This window comes from Miscanthus floridulus, chromosome 9, assembly GCF_019320115.1.
Source record: "Miscanthus floridulus cultivar M001 chromosome 9, ASM1932011v1, whole genome shotgun sequence".
In the NCBI taxonomy this organism is placed as follows: Eukaryota; Viridiplantae; Streptophyta; class Magnoliopsida; order Poales; family Poaceae; genus Miscanthus; species Miscanthus floridulus.
Window position 1 is genome coordinate 19770259 of NC_089588.1, and position 17345 is coordinate 19787603.

The 17345-nt window shown below is 54.4% G+C and overlaps 1 pseudogene; it reads right to left on the reverse strand.

The window, feature by feature from the left end:
* LOC136479388 (zinc-finger homeodomain protein 8-like) overlaps positions 1–16709 on the reverse strand; it is a 43477-nt pseudogene extending 26768 nt beyond the window's left edge.
* Between the last annotated feature and the right edge of the window lie 636 nt (positions 16710–17345).

The following is a 17345-nucleotide window of genomic DNA, read 5'->3' on the forward strand; positions in this document are numbered from 1 at the left end:
CTAGACAAATTTATTTCAACTATTTTGGAGCAAATTTGAGTACCCAAACATTTTCCAAACCATTTCTATTTTCAAATAATAAAGAAAAATGAAAAACAAATCATTCAATCGCTACTGGGCCAGCCTGCTGGAAGCACTCGGCCCACGGCCACATTTGGCCTGCGCGGCCCGAGCGGAGGGGAAAGGGAAGGCAGCCCGGCAGGGCATCGGCCCATGGCCTTTCGGCCTGGCTCGGCTGAGGCAGAGGCCACGCCGGCGCTGCGACGTCGCGGCGGCGCGGCTCGGCCATGAGGCCGGCGGCCATTGCCAGCCGTGGCAGGGCGAGCTAGCGGGAGCATGAGGTTCGTGAGAGGCTGGCGAATGCGGGAAGGTAGCTAGGCAGGGTTGGAGAAGAGGAGGAAGGTGACTTCCATGGCGGTCGAGCACGGCGGCGCCATGGCCGACGGTGGCGAGGCTCGAGACGTCACTACCTGAGCTCAGCAGGCAGCACAGGCATGAGCATGACGTGATGGAGAGCAAGGCGGAGCTATGGGCGCACGATCGCTGGCCGCGGTGGAGAAGGCGCTGTGGATTTCATCAGCGGGTGCGGTGGCGCGGCGAGGAGGAGAGCGAGTGCGCGCGGTGCTTGCGGAGAGGAGAAGCAGCGCGGGAGTGAGCGAGCGAGTGCACCAGCGTCGGCAGGAATAGGTGGGCGTGTGGGCGCGGGCGTAGGCCGGCTGCGACACGCGGCGGCGTCAACGGCGCATGGCTGCCACGCGGCGGGCAAGCTCTACCGCGGTCGGGCACGGCGCGGCGCGTCAGCGGGCAGGCGCGCGCGGAGGCAGGCCAGGCGCGGCGCTGGGCTAGGCTGGGCCGAGGCGAGGTGCGCGGCGCGGCGAGAGGCTGGCTGGGCCGGCTTTGGCCGTGGGCCAGAAGCGAGGCGGCGGCCCGCGAAGGAGAAAAAGCCCTTTTTCATTTGTATTTTCAAGGAATTTTTAAATGCCAACTTTCAAACATTATTTTGAGCAAGAAAATGACATCTTTTGAAAATGTACCAAAAATGAAAGTTGATTAGAATTTAATTCTCTACAACTTTGCTTTTATGACCAAAGCCAAATTCTTTCTAGAGTTTGAATTGTAAAATCAAAGTCCATGTTTAACTCAAAACCCTAATTTTCGGGAAATTACTTTGGAAGCAAAATTTTGAATTAATTTGAATACAAACCTTGCTCCAAAAATTGAACTAAATAATCCTAGATGATTTACAATAGTAGCCAAACATGTTTTACTAACCTAGCAAGCAAAATCAGGGCAAAACCATTCTAACAAATGTATGTAACATTCAGGTTTCACAACATGTTTCATATGTTTCGAAGCAGTGTTTCAATTGTTATTTACATGATTAGGCATGTATGATTAGGATGCTTGATGATGCATGATATGTATGATTTGCAGTGCCTAAATGCAGGCATAACACCGGGGTGTTACAGCGGTGACCACATTTGCTTTGCCTCCCGCTCGGCACGGTGTTTGAGCTCGCGGCGCACTTCCTTGGTGTGGGAACATCGCCGCGCCTCTCTGCCTCCCACCCACCGTCGGTGGACACAGCTACGGGTTTGCGATGCTCCACTGAGGTCGCGATGACCTCTTGGGCTCCCTCATCCTCAAAGGAGATCACGTCGTCACCCATCTCCGTGGGTTCCTCCGACTCGAGCTTCGCCTCAATGTCGCTCCTGTTTTCCCCGAACCACACACGCAAAGTGATATCCTGCTCCATCTGGTGCCTCCTCCAAGCCTTCTTAGCTCTCTTCTTCTTCCTGTCGTCTACCGCCTCCTTCAAGGTAGCTTGCTGAGCCTCCCCTTCTGGCCCCTTCGGAAGATGCGGTCGGGATTTATAACTGGTGAGTCCCTGCGAAGTGGACAACTTGAATTCAAATTATAGGAGAGCAAGATCAAAAGGGACACAGAATAAGGAGAGGAGAACGTACTAGATTGGGTAGCTTCCTGCCGTGGAGAGGTTTGGGCTTTCCTTCGAGGGTCTCCCTGGCTTTCAGTTGCAGCACCCGGTCAAGTCAGCTCCAGACTTCATCCTTCGCCAACTCCACTAGCGATTCATGGTCAGGGTCCATCGGGCTGTAGTAGAGCCACATTGGCTGTGTCCTCTCCACTAGTGGGGCGACCTGACAGTGGAAGAAGGTGTGGAACACCCACACCCCGTTGAGGTCGTGCTACAATAACTTCTGGAGCTCCACCCTGATGATCTCCAGCTTATTTTGCCGGCTGGAGGGGCCCCATGACAAGCTCTCCTACCTCTCTAGCCTCCTACCGGTGAAGGGCCAGAATGGCGCCTCCGCTAGGTTTCGGATGTAGAACCACTCCCCATGCCACCCCCGATTGGAGTCGTAGGGGGTGTACGTGGGGTAGGAGCCCAACGAGCTCGGCTTCTTTTGTAGGCCAAAACCACCAACCGGCGAGGTCCTGGCCAGCTTCTGCTCTGACAAGGCCTGCCCGTTGAAGATCCGCTAGAAGAAGTCCATGTGCCACTCCGTCCTGAGGAAGGCCTCACAGACGGTGACGAAGCCAGCGATGTGCAACACCCTAGTCGTATTGAGGTGCTGCAGCTCTAGGCCCCACTCATTGAAGATCCCACGTAGGAACCAGTGCGTGGGGTATCCTTGCCCGCACTCATGGAAGGTGAGGAAAGAGACAACCTCACCGGCCCAAGGTGGCAGAAAAGCCTCCCCCACGGAGCCCTCTAGTGCGCCACCTCCTTTGATGAAAGCAGCCCCTTCTCGGTGAAGGCGGCCAGCACCGTCTCATCCACATTCGATGGTCTCCAGCTCAACATTGCACTCCAAATTCTTGAACGGATCTATGAGTTTCTCCTTTCCCTCGCTTTACCCTCTCTCTCGATTAGGAACCGCCGTGGCGCATGAACGCACTGGTCGAGAAGGAAGAAGGAGGAGAGGCAGCAATTGGAGAATAGGTGAAGGAATGGGACAAAATCCCTCTCCCTTCCCCTATTTAAGGAGCAGACACAGTAGTTGGGGAAAGGCAAAGGATTCGGGCAAAAAACCCTCTCCCTTCCCCCATTCAATGTGGATTGGATGCGGTGGGATATGTCCTGACTGATGGGATGTGCCCTGCTCGACGAGACGAGGCCTAGTTAGACAGAATGTGGCCTAGGCATGACCCACCACCACCACACACCAGGCGTGGGAAACAAGGCGCAACCACACGTAGGTGGCCCTCCGCCTTCGCAGGCAAGACTTAGAAGGGCCCAACAACAGGATCTCCGCCAAGGAGAGACCAACAGGCCTCCTGAGTCGATCGGACGGCTCAGGCACATGCTGAGATATAAGTGAGGAGCAGAGGGATGCCCCATGTGGGCCATGTTGACTCTGCCATGAACGACAAACACGAATCCCATTCGGACATATCTGATAAAAACTCCTCAAGCTTGTCACTCGAGTCATCAAGGTAACTCTACCGATCCCCCTTACTTTATTTTTTTGATGCATGATCATTCATACATCCATTCTCATACTTGCATTCACACATTGATTCATATAGTCATTCATTCATCCCATACATCCAAAGCATTGCATATGCAGTTAAATGCATCACAACGCTCTGTGTTGCGTTACAAAGCGGTAGTTGCCTTGTTCAACATGAGCAACGACCGACCGACGTTCGAAGGCCAGCACATGAAGGGCTCAAGGCCGCCTCATGTCAAACAAAGCCAGGGGAGAAAATATAGATGAGCCCCAGCGGTCCTCGCCCAATCTGTTCCAAAGTAGACAGGGTCATCTCAACCTTCTTGTTCGATCCTAACCTCGAGCCATGCCCATAGAATCTCCATCGAGAGGCCAGCGGGCCATCTAAGTCGGTCTTTGGAATGACCCAGGCATCTATCGGGATGTCGGATAAGGAGCAGTGGTGTCGGTGTTTCGTAAGAGCACCGGCAAGTAAATTTATAGTAATGCACGTTAGGCTCGGATGGTGCGCTAAAGGACACAAGATTTATACTAGTTTGGGACGAATGTCCCTATGTCCAGTTTGTTGCTGCTCATGATATTAGCACCGTGAACGGTCTGTAGTAAGGGGTACAAACGATCGAGAGAGGGACTGGTCCCAAGTCTCTGATGGAAGGGTTGAAAGGAGGTCTAGAGCTTCGTAGCAGCTTGACTATATGTAGGTGTGTCTTCTTGTTCGGTCCCCAGTTCCATCCCTTTATAGGAGAAGCGCATCCCCTTTTATAGATGAAGGGGCTAGCGGCTTTACAAGGATGAGGGCTTTACCTAATTCTTGTGGCTCATGTCTACCCGACCTCCTTCTTCATTCTAATGAGTGCGAATGAAGATAAGTGCCTACAATACTGTCGATGTCTCTATAGAATGTCAGGTTGATTACAGAACGCTGCCCTACGCAGGGTATGGGCTATAGTATAGTGGTTTTGACTTATTAGCCTCTCCTAGCCTTGCTCCACATGCCTTCTGGTTCTTGTGAGTCTTTGTCAGAGGGATGAGGGGTCGGGATCCGGCATAATGCCGTGGTCAAGGCCTTCTGACTTAGCGGACATGAGGGGTTGGGAAGAGGGCGCCGCTCCCTCAGGTCCATAGCATGGTGATGGAAAATCCATCGTTTGTGGAGATAGCAAATCCTTTTCTGGAGCATAGTGGTTGTCGTATATCTTCGTCGGGTTCCATGTCCCAGGGTTGAAGGCGGCGCCTACAACTCTACAGGGCGAGGAGCACGCACCTATACAACCTTTCAGGCTCTGCGGCGCTCGGAAGGGTCTAAAGCACCTGTCCCGTCATCCCCTGGCAGTACTTTTTCTACCAGGGCGCAGGGTATGGTCCTTGGAGCCATGGTTGACCCAAACGTCTTGTCTTGCCCTGTACCTATCATCTTGAGGGAATGGGGAGAAGTTGTCAGGTAAGATGATTCCAATCTTTAGATATGGAGCAGGGTGAGGCTCGTTCCTTGCCGTCGGGCAAAACAGAGACCAATCCCTATCTCTCGGACGAGACTAACCTTGCCCCTCCAGGGTCGGGCGAGGTGGAATCTATCCCTTAGCCCTCGGGCAAGACCGAGCCCGCCCTAAAGGCGTCGGGCGAGACGGAGATTAGCCCTGAGCCCTCGGGCGAGGCAGAGCCACCCCAAAGGTGTCGGGCGAGACAGAGTCTATCCCTCGGCCCTTGGGCGAGACCGAGCCTGCCCCAAAGGCGTCGGGCAAGACGGAGACTAACCCTGAGCCCTCGGGCAAGGCAGAGCTATCTCAAAAGGCGTCGGGCGAGGCGGAACCAAACTCCTATCATTCGAACAAGGGATGAAATGGCGCTCTTATGCGTCCAGAAGTTTTTCATGTTCGGTGGTTATTGGTTCCACCTTCTGGGGTACCCCGGTATTAGGTCCCCGACAGTAGCCCCCGAGCCTCTAGGTGATTCGAGTAGAACCGCCTGGAGGGTGTTTTTTGATTTCGTCGAAGTTACTTTGTCGAAGGGTGTAGCCCCCGAGCCCCTAGGTGATTTGAGTAGAGTCGCCCAGGGGGTTGTATCGGATCCTTTGTGGGTAAGGCTAAAGGACTTAGTTTTTCATCAACTGGATATTTTTCGAGGGGGTCGTGGTATCTCGTTCACGGGGATTTCATTCAGGGCTAACCTAGCTAGGGCTCAACCATGGATCAGGACCCCAGTAATGCTCGTGCCCTTGATTTTGGATTGTTCGTGGACCCATCCCTAGTTAGGCCGGTTGCTAAGCTTTTGGGCCTTAGGTGGGCTAAAGAGAGAAAAAATCTCCATGACCTGTGTTTCCTAGGTGGGTAGAGAGTCCGGATTTGCCTGGGGAAGGCGAACCGTCCACCATGATTCTTGGGGTGAGAGGATAGGGACTATGGGCACGTGTCCCACGACGTGACGCGGTGGTGCATGTGGCAGGCCTGGAGATCAAGGCGGACAGTTGCCCTTCTCGTGTCCTTTGCCCCTATAAAACCACGGGGTTTGCCCCCAAGGTTCCGTATTTCGCTCCCCTACCTTTGCATTCTAAAACATCCGTAGTCAATCGCCCCAGCCTCCTGCGCCCACATCACCACCGTCGACTGGCTTGCGTTCGTGTTTGCAGCCGCCGTCAAGCTTGCACCTGCCCCATAGTCGCCGTCGAGCTCGCGCCCACCTTTCTCCCCAATTGCTTTGATGGAGTTGTGGGGCAGATCTAGCATCACCCCACGGCATTTGGAGGGCCTCGTCCACCGTGGCCTTCTCCACCCGCTGTCCGCTGTCTAGGAGTGGCTGCTACCTGGCGACGAGGGTGAGCCGGTGCCGCCTGAAGGGTATGTCGTTTCTTTCGCCATCTTCCATGAGCGGGGATTCACGGTACCCGCGCATAGATTTCTTTGGGGGCTGCTGGATTATTATGTGGTGGAGCTACAGCATCTAACTCCCAATAGGGTTCAACACATGGCGGCATTTGTTGCCCTGTGCGAGGGTTTCCTGGGGATCGATCCCCATTTTGATTTGTGGCGGTATTTCTTTAACATTAGTTTGTCGAAGAGGAAGATTGGGGGAAAAGATGTGAATGCGCCAATGGGATGTGCTAGCATTCATCTGCGCCATACCCGGTCGAGGGGTTATCCATACATGTGTCTGGCGACATCCAACAAGGGATGGCACTCGCAGTGGTTTTATGTTAGGGACGATGCGAGTGCCACCCTTCCGAGGTACACTAGACGCCTTATTCAAGAGGCTCCAGAGTCGTGGAGCCGGGGCATCCAGTCCAAAGACAAGAAACACCTCTCTGACCTTCTTTCTGCCCTTCAAGCCCTAAAGGATCGGGGCATAAAGGGGACGGGGATTATCGATGCCTATCATACGAGGAGGGTGGCGCCGCTGATGGCGCGCATGGTCCCCCTGCATCGGATGACGCCCAGAATGTCGTTCGAGGGGACGGTGCTTGTTGATGAGGCACTCCCTTTTTCAGAAGTGGCGCAGCGCATTAAGGAGGCGACAGAGCCGATGAAGGATTCCAAAGGCAGCGTCCTCGACATTGTGTATCTGGTGCCCGGACATCCCCCAATGCGTCCAGAACCTGGGTTCTTTGAATTCGTAAGCCCCCTTCTCCCGTGCTCTTTTCTTTCTCCTGAATCTCCATTTTTTAATACTTGCTTTTGTGATGTTGGGACCAGCTGAGGGGGCTAGTCTTTAAGGATAGTCTGGTTCCGCTGCCAAAGGACAAGGCCATGGCGGCGATGAATCGACTCACGGCCGAGCAGGACAAGAAAGCAAGGGAGGAGATGAAGAAGGCGAAACGACTAAAGTAGGAGGCACGGGATCGGGGGGAGGACGTGAGCAGTGAGGATGACGACGATGACGATGACGATGATGATGACGACGATGACGAGGTAGCTGTTGGCGTGGATTGGGACATCCTAGAGGATGAGGACACACTAACAAGTGGCCGCCCGTCCATGCAGGGACCCTTCCTGTTCCACGCGGAGGGAAGTGAATCGGTGAGGTCGGTGGAGGCCGGTGAGTCCGCCGCTTCGCACGGCGTGCCAGCCGAGCACCGGTGGATGGAGAAAGCGGGCCTGCCGCTGCCGACCCCAAAGCGACGGGGGAGGGGAGTGGCTCTGGTGTCGTGCCCCATGAGATGATGGAGGGGAGTGGCTCTGGTGCCGCGCCCCATGAGGTGAGCCCCCTGCCCCGGAGCAGGGGGTAGGCACGAAACAGTCCCAGCCAGATGAGTCAGGGTAGGGATCTGGGGATCCATCCCCAAAACGCTTCCGCCGACCGAGGACATCAACGTGAGCTGCTGATTCCCCTGTTTTCATCCTTTTTCCATTTCTATTTTGATCTAATGATTAGTACCTTTATGTAGGTTCTTGCGGACGGGTCACCCCCTAGGGCTGGCGCCCAAGAAGAGTCTCGCCATTCAAGTGGGATAGATGGCATCGCCTGGCGTCACCTCTGTTTTGGGCGGGAGTGGTGCCAACATCGGATCTACGTTGGCCAACCCGACGGCGTCTGTGGTGGCACCCACACCCGTGGAGGTTACTGAGCAGGCAGCCTCCTCCATGGCAGACGTGGTACAGCCGGCCGAGGGCCACATACCGCTAGTGGAGGTGGTCATGACCGTGCCAAGCCAGGATCAGCCGGGCACGGTCGTGGTGGCACTCGAGGGCGTAGTGCAATCCGTGCCACCGGGGGCCCAGGTGGATCCGCCCGTAGTGCTCGAAGTGGCCCAGACGGAGGAGGGTCTAGTCGGAGGGTCCTCGAGTGCGGCGGTGGTGCCGCATAGGGTCAGGAGGGAGCCACCCCTAGCCCCTTTGTCGGGAGGAAGCCGCTCTCCCGCGCGGGGGAGCCGCCACTTCAGTGGATGGCTGCTCGAGACCCGACGTTGGCTCTTTTCTCGCTTGATGATCATTCCGAGAGCATGGAGCGGGAGGGTCTTGACATTGGAATTTTGACCATGCTGGAGGCCCTGGACTAGGCTAGAGGAGCCCTGCGTGAAATCGTCGTTCCTACTACCCAGGTATTCGCATGATTTTCTTCTTTCTCCGCATGTTTTTGTGTTTTCGCATTTCTGATTCCAGTCTTCTTCCTCTTCAGGTTCTTGTTGCTCGTAGCCGGAATAAATCCCGATTCCTCCATGAGCAGAAGGCGGAGTGGGATCACCTCTTCGAGGAGGCCCGGCTGTGAGCAGACATGGCCGCACAGCTTGCTACCGCCCAGGAGCGGGAGGCCCAGGCGCGTCAAGACGCAGAGGAGACCCATGGGATGTTCGAGGATTTGTCGGTGAGGTCCAAGCTGGATGGGGAGGAGATCCCTAGGCTCCAAAAGGAGCGAGACGAACTGCTGCAGAGGAATGCCGCGACTAATGAGAAGGCCGGCGAAGTCCTGAAGGAGCTAGAGATGGAGCGGGACCTCCGGCGGAAGGCCGAGAGTAGGGCCATGGCCCTCCAGCAGAAGGTGGACGAGGACGTCGAGGTGGTCCGCTCTCTCTGAGCGGAGCTCGGTGACGCGGTGAGCCGAAGGTTGAGCGCCGAAAATGTCTTCGTCAAGCTAGAAAAAGAGGCTGCCCATGCACCAAGGGCCCTTCAGGTTGAGAGCGATGAGCACGATCTTCTGCAAGCTGTGGTCGGGGTGGTCCTTAATGCCCTAAATGTGGTGGAGCCGGTGGAGACCAGCCCGCTCACGGCTCGTGCCGCTGGTATCACGGCTCGGGTGGGCTAGGTTGAGGAGAGTGCTTTTCACGCCGGGATCACTCAGGCCTTCACCGTCGCCCATGCCCATTACGAGAAGGAAATCAACCTGAAGGTGATGAGCGAAGGTTTCCCATCCACCTATGAGGATGATGAGCTGGAGGAAATGGAGAAGATGGTTGCTCCCCTTGCGAAAAACTTGGCGGATAATCTGAAAGAGATGGTTCTCCCTTCACGGGAGTAGTTAGTTGAATAATTTTGAGAACAACTTATATGTAATATGTGGACAAGTGTCGATATTTTTCGAGTCTAGACGCGGTTTCGTGATTTTGCGTCATAATTTCCTTTTGTTTGATTTTTTGCGATCTTACCAATCTGTTCCCCCGAATCTTGCCGCTGGTCTTGATGCGAGGAGATTGTTTTGAAAGAAAGAAAGGAGGTAGCCGTACCTTAACCAGCCCCCGAGTAAGGTCCGACCCCCTACATTTGCTGGGGTCGGGGGTTACTAGAGATCGGAACTATGGTTTTGGTGACAGGGTCGACGAAGTCCTTGGATGACATTGCAATATTCCCCGCCCTGTCTTCCAACAGAAATCCCCATCCGGGGACTCTATGGGCTCGACAAGGTGGGGCCTTCGAACCTGTGTCCCTATATTGATTGGCTCGAGCCCCCGGGCCTTGTTAGGGTCTGATAGGGGTCGGCCATAATTTGCGTGTTACCCCGTCCTCGATTTTCGCAATCAGAGGGGCTGAGTAAACGACACTTGCCTCGACGGCTCGAGTATCGCACTCAATGAGCTCACTAACGGGTACGTTCGTGTGGAATCCGGGTCCATCATTTGCTGATGGGGTCGGCAGAGCCCTCTGGTGGCACTCCACAACTTCTTAACCCGCCTCCTGGCAGATGCCCGAGCCGTTCGATAGGCTCAGGCGGCCCGATGGCCTCTCCTCGATGGAGATTCTGTGGGTTTGGCTCGGGGTTAGAATCGAACGAGAAAAGGTTGAGACGTCCCTGTCCGCTTCTGAGCGGGGTCGGGCAGGGCCACTGGGGCTTATCTCAGTTATTTCTCCCTGGCTCTATTTGGCATGAGGCGGCCTCGAGCCCTTCGCGGGCCGACCTTCGAACCTCGGCCTGTGGTCGCCTATATTGAATGAGGCGATGGCCGTTTCATGATGCGACACGAAGCGTTGGGATGTTTTGCATATGTATAATATAATCGAAATGAAGGCGGGGTTGGTAACGTTACCTTGGCGGTATGAGTGACGAAAAGCTCTTACCAGATGCGTCCGTGCGGGGTTCGGACCCTGATGTTCGCGATGAGGTTGGAGTAACCTACATAAGAATCGCTATTCTTTGTTTTTCATATCTCGGTGGCGGTCCGAGCCGCTTAATTTAACTTGGGCAACCTGATAGCTTCCCCTTTGGGGGATTCTGTAGGCGGACCCCTCCGAACCCTTCTTGAGAAGGCAGACGTCAAGGCTGGAGACGCGAGGGGCATTGAGCATGAATTTTCTAGCGAACAGAAACACCGTAGCTACCGAGGCGTAGGGTCTTCTAGTTCATCCAATTTTACTCAAAGTTTTATGCCCATATTTCACGTCCTTTGTTTCAAGCATATGGAGGGGATCGGGTGAGGAGGGTGTCTAGATTGGTAGACATCCTCGGCAGCCCTCGAGTGATGTTCGTGTCCCCACCGTTTGACGGGGTCGGAAGCTCGAGAAATGAATTTTAATGCATAAAGTAAGAAGGCTGAGGTGCTTATCTTTCTTTGGATGTTTGTTCATCGTCTCTTCTAGGCCGAATGGCCGTCCCAGGAGATCCGAAAGGTCCTGTCGTTGGATCGTCCCATGGTCCTGCATGGGGAGGCAAAAAGTTGTCTGCCTATGTGGGTGCCTTAATTGCCATGTCCGTAGCGGGTCAGTGGTGGGCCATACCCAAGAAGTGTTTAGTTTGACCAAGAGGGGACGCCTCGTCGATCGGGGCACATCCCGTCAGTTCCGGCACGTCCCCTCAGGTATCAATCATTATTGATTCTATATTTAAAGAGGGGAAGAGAGAGGGTTTTTCATCCAACCTTTCGCCTTTCCTTAGCTACAGCGCCTCCTCTTTAAATAGGGAGGGGGAGGGGAGTTCTCATCCCACCTCCTCTTCTGCCTTCGAGCCGCTATCTCTCCTTCTTCTTCCTTTCCGCCGAATGCGTCCGTGCGTCGCGGCGATTCCTGAGTGAGGAAGAGTAATGCCAGAGAGAGAGAACTCATAGATTCGCTCATGAATCTAGAGCATGATGTCGAGCTAGAGGTTATCCAGCGTAGATGAGATGGTGTGTGCCGCTCTTGCTGAGGAGTCGCTGCTGCCGAAGGAGAAGAGGCGCCGGTGGGCGTCGTACGTCGTCGACTGCGCCGTCGTCCACTGTGCTCCTCCTTTGGCGAGAGGCGTTTCCTGCCCATACGCCGTTGTCAGGGTTGTGGCTGGGGATGATGGCGTAGTCCCTAGACGCCCTAGCAGAGGCGTCGCTGTCGGGGTTGCGGCTAACAACAATGGCGTAGTCCCCGGACGCCCCGGCGGAGGCGTTGCAGATGGTGGCGCCTTCGAGGATCCTGTGAAGCGGTGGGATATCGGGATGTCACCGATGGAGAGCGTGGAATGGCGACTGTAGTAGACGAGCTGGCCCATGTACACGCCCCGGGCGTCGCCGATGGAGAGCGTGGCGCGGCGACCGCAGTAAACGAGCTGGCCCATGTACACGCCCCGGGCGTCGCTGATAAAGAGTGTGGCACGACGACCGCAGTAGTACTTGTAGTAGAGCTAAGCAGAGACTGTAATTGAATGACTTTGTGGGGAAGCCCCCGAGTAAACAGTCCTCTGAATTTACAAGTATATTGTTCCTTTTTGTAATGAAATCGCTTTGTAAGTGACGAATTTGTGCAAAAAATGGACAAATTTACATCTTTTGCTTATGGCAAGCAATTTTTTATCTTTCTCCTTTTGGTAGAAATGATTCTAGTGCTTTCTGACCCTTCTCTCGGTCTAAGTCATAAGAAACTAGGAACGTGGGCGAACTAATTCTGATTGAGCTGGTGAGCAAAGAGGTTGCAGCCGCTGGGGCGTGGGTGTCCCGCAGTCCTACCAGTTGCATTCAGAATTGGTTCCCAAAATCTTAGCCCTTAGGACTCGTTTATGAGAGGAATGGAAAACTTAGAGAATGTTTATAACCATGACACAGGAAGTTTTTGCAAGCGCAATAGTTGTATTACATATGTCACATGTTATGATCACATGCCAACCCCCGAGTGAGGTCTGACCCCTCGCTACTTGCAGGGGTCGGAAGTCACTAAGGATCGGGGTTTTGTTATGACATAATCTGATAAGGAAGAGTGTAAGCTTATTTTAAGGATAGCAATGACGTAGCTGCTCAATGTTCCAGGCGTTGTTGAAGACCTCGCCGTTGATGGTTTTCAACCGGTAGGCACCTAGGCAAAGTACTTCCGCGACGACGTAGGGCCCTTCCTAGGGTAGGGAGAGTTTGTGGCGGTCCTTGTTGCTCTACACAAGATGGAGGACGAGGTCTCTGATGTTGAAGGCTCGACCCCGCACTCGTCGGCTATGGTACCGTCGCAACGCCTACTGGTACTTAGCCGAATGGAGGAGGGCGACGTTGCGGGCTTCTTCTAGCTGGTCCATGGCGTCTTGGCGGGATGCCTCGGCTCCCTGTTCATCGTATGCTCTGATTCTTGGTGCTCCATAGTCAAGGTCTGTTGGAAGAACGGCCTCGGAACCGTAGACCATGAAGAAGGGTGTGTAGCCGGTGGCCCGGCTAGGAGTTGTCCTTAGGCTCCAGAGCATGGCCAGGAGCTCAGCGAGCCAGCGCGCGCCGAACTTGTTCAACCAGTTGAAAATTCTGGGTTTCAGGCCTTGAAGGAGCATGCTGTTTGCATGCTCGACCTGCCCGTTCGTCCGGGGGTGTGCGACGGCTGCCTAATTGATTTGGATGTGTTGTTCATCATAGAATCGAACGAATTTCCTACCGGTGAACTACGTGCCGTTGTCTGTGATGATGGAGTTCGGTACTCCAAAGTGATGGGTGATGTCGAGGAAGAACAACACCGCTTGCTCGGATTTGATCGTGGATATTGGTCAAGCTTCAATTCATTTTGTAAACTTGTCTATGGTGACAAGCAGGTGGGTGAAGCCCCCGGGCGCCTTTTTGAGTGGCCCAACCAGGTCGAGCCCCCAGACCACGAAGGGCCATGTGATGGGGATCATCTGGAGAGCTTGGGCCGGGAGGTGTGTTTGCCGAGCGTAGTACTAGCACCCTTCGCAGGTGTGTACAATTTGCTCGGCATCAGCTACTGCGGTGGGCCAGTAGAAACCTTGTCGGAATGCATTCCCAACCAAAGTTCTTGGTGCGGCATGATGACCGCAGACTCCACCATGGATGTCGCCCAGCAGGAGTTTTCCCTGTTCACTAGGGATACAGAGTAGCAGAATCCCAATGTGACTCCGTTTGTAGAGTTCACCCTCTATAAGAATGAAGGACTTGGCACATCGTGCGAGCCATCGGGCTTTCATCTTGTCTACCGGTAGTATGTCGTGGAGGAGGTAGTCGAGGTAAAGCATTCTCTAGTCACCGGGAGGGTCAGACTCTGCTGCTGGGTCCTCTTCAAGCTCCATGACCTCGAGGCCGGGTGAAGCAGTTGGAGGATCGGCCCCTGGGGTCGAACTAGATGGGCCATCGTTGGCTTGTTCCGACCCCGTGTAGCATACCGAGGGTTTGTGTTGGTCGCTAGCAAAGACGCCTGCCAGGACTGGCTCTCGGCCGGATGCTGCTTTCACAAGCATGTCAGCTGCTTCGTCGAGGCGCCTTGGGATGTGATTGAGTTCGAGGCCATCGAATTTGTCCTCCAGCCGTCGGACTTCTTGATAGTATGCCTCCATCTTGGTGTCGTGGCAGCATGACTCTTTCATGACCTGGTTGACGACCAGCAGAGTCGCCCCTAACGTCGAGGCATCAGATGCCCAGCTCGATGGCGATTCATAGGTCATTGACGAGCGCTTCGTATTCTGCAGTATTGTTTGATGAGGGGAAATGGAGCCAAACCATGTACCTCATGTGGACCCCGAGGGGAGATACAAAAACTAGTCCTGCTCTGACGCCCTTCTTCATCAGTGATCCGTCGAAGTACATTGTCTAGTACTCTTGATCGACGACCGCTGGTGGCATCTGGACCTCGGTCCACTCCGCGATGAAGTCAGCTAGTACCTGAGATTTGATCGCTGTTCGGGGGGCATAAGAAATGCCCTGATCCATCAGCTCGAGTGCCCACTTTGCAGTTCTTCCCGTAGCATCATGGCTATGGATGACCTCGCCAAGGGGGAACGATGTTACTACTATCACGGGGTGTGACTCGAAGTAGTGGCATAGCTTCCTTTGGGTGATGAGGACGGTGTAGAGGAGTTTCTGGATTTGGGAGTAGCGGGTTTTGGAGTCGGATAACACCTCGCTGATGAAATATACAGGGCGCTGCACCTTGAAGGCGTGCCCCTCTTCCTCTCGTTCTAGCACTAAGGCAGAGCTGACCACTTGGGTGGTGGCCGATATATACAATAGGAGGGATTCTCCATTGCATGGAGGCACTAGGACCGGAGGTTTAGTTAAAAATCGCTTAACCATGTCAAGCGCCTCCTGAGCCTCGGCTGTCCACTCGAAGCAGTCAGATTTCTTCAGGAGTCGATAAAAGGGGGAGTCCTCGTTCGCCAAGGCATGAAATGAATCGGCTGAGGGCGGCAAGGCACCCTGTGATCCGCTGACCCCCCTTTATGTTTTCAATTGGGCCCATCCTTGTGATGGCTGATATTTTCTCTGGGTTGGCTTTGATGCCATGCTTGGAGACGATGAAGCCGAGCAGCATGCCCTTTAGGACCTCAAAGACACATTTTTCGGGATTGAGTTTGATGCTATTTGCCCGGAGTTTTGCAAAGGTTTGCTCATGGTCGGCGACAAGGTGGTTAGCTCGTTTGGATTTGACTACGATGTCATCGACATAGGCCTCAACGGTTCACCCGATGAGGTCTCTAAAGTAACTGAGCATACAGCATTGGTACATTGCCCCAGCATTCTTCAGACTAAAAGGCATCGAAATGTAGCAAAATGATCCGAAGGGGGTGATAAAAGATGTCGCGAGCTGGTTGGACTCTTTCATTGTGATTTGGTGGTAACCGGAGTATACGTCAAGGAAGCAGAGGGTTTCGCACCCTGAGGTGGAATCGACTATTTGGTCTATTCTTGGCAAAGGAAACGGATCCTTTAGACACGCTTTATTGAGGCCGGTATAATCAACACACATTCTCCATTTCCCACTCTTTTTTCGCACAAGAACGGGATTCGCTAACCACTCTGGGTGGTATACTTCCTTAATGAATCCTGCGGCCAGCAATTTGGCTATCTCCTCGCCAATGGCCCTGCGTTTCTCTTCGTCGAAGCGGCGTAGGCGTTGCTTTATTGGCTTAGAGCCTGGGAGGATCCTGGAGAGTATGCTCAGCGACCTCCCTCGGGATGCCCAGCATATCTGAGGGTTTCCACGCAAAGATGTCTTTGTTGTCACGGAGGAAGTCGATGAGCGCGCTTTCCTATTCGGAGGAGAGCGCGGTCCCGATACGGACTTTTTTGCCCTCGGAGCTGCTGGGGTCCAAGAGGACCTCCCTAGAGCCTTCTGCTAATTCGAACGACCCAGTTGATTTCTTCGCGTTGGGTGCCTCTTCAACGACCTCTTCCCTGAGGGTGGTGAGTTCTTCGGAGGCGATGACTGCGAATGCGTGTCCACAGCATTCGACCTCGCACTCGTAAGCGCGCTGGAAGGAGGTGCCTATGGTGATGACCCCATGGGGGCCCAGCATCTTTAGCTTAAGGTACGTATAATTGGGGATGGCCATGAACTTCACGTAGCATGGTCATCCCAGAATGGCGTGGAAAGTCCCTGGGAACCCTACTACGTCGAAGGTGAGGGTCTCAGTCCGGTAATTGGACTGATCCCCGAAAGTGACGGGCAGGTCGATCTGCCCCAGTGGCATGGCTTGCCTACCAAGTACGATGCCATGGAAAGGCGCTCAGATGGGGCGGAGGTTCGTTCGATCGACGCCCATCTCATTGAGTGTCTTGGCGTACATGATGTTGAGGCCGCTGCCTCCGTCCATCAGTACTTTTGTGAGCCGCTTTGGTCCGACGATCGGATCGACGACAAGCGGGTACCTTCTCGGATGTGGGACGGCATCCGGATGGTCGGTCCGGTCGAAGGTTATGGCGGATTCTGACCATCGGAGGAAGGCTGGTGCGGCCGGTCCAACTGTATAGACCTCATGGCGCGCGAGCTTCTGGCGACGCTTGGAGTCGTAGACCGTTGATCCTCCGAAGATCATGAGGGCGCCGGTCGGCGTTGGGAAGGCATCATCCTTCTCCTTTGCGTCGTCCATGGCGGGATCAGGCTCCTTCCCCTGCTCCCCTTTGTTAAGGCCCCCGGACAAGTATTTGCGCATGAGGCCGCAATCCTTGTACAGATGCTTGGCCGGGAAGGCGTGGTTTGGGCATGGGCCCTCGAGCATTTTCTCAAAGTGGTTCGGAGTGCCCTCCGTGGGCTTCCGGCCACCTTTGCGGTCAGCAGCGGCCATGAGCAAGTTGTCGCGCCGTTGCTTCTTATTTTTCCTTTTGGCGGGACGGTTGGAGGCGCCTTCGCCGGCATCCTCATCCTGCCTCATCTTTCCGTCAGAGTGATCAAAGATGGCTCCGACCGCCTCCTCTCCAGAGGCATGACTGGTGGCGATGTCCAGGAGTTCCTTGGTAGTTTGTGGGCCCCTGTGTCCTAGCTTGTGGACCAGGGATTCGCAGGTTGTCCCAGATAGAAAGGCTCCTATTACGTCGGCGTCGGTGATGTTAGGGAGCTCATTGCACTGTCGAGAGAAGCGCCGGATGTACCCGCGAAGGGTTTTATCGGCCTTCTGGCAGCAGTTCTTGAGGTCCCATGGGTTTCTAGGGCGTTTGTACGTGCCTTGGAAGTTGCCCACGAAGATCTCCGTTAGATCAGTCCAACTCTGAATGACATTGGACGGTAGGTGCTCCAGCCATGCTTGCGCTGAATCGGCCAAGAACAGCGGGAGATTGCGAATAATGAAATC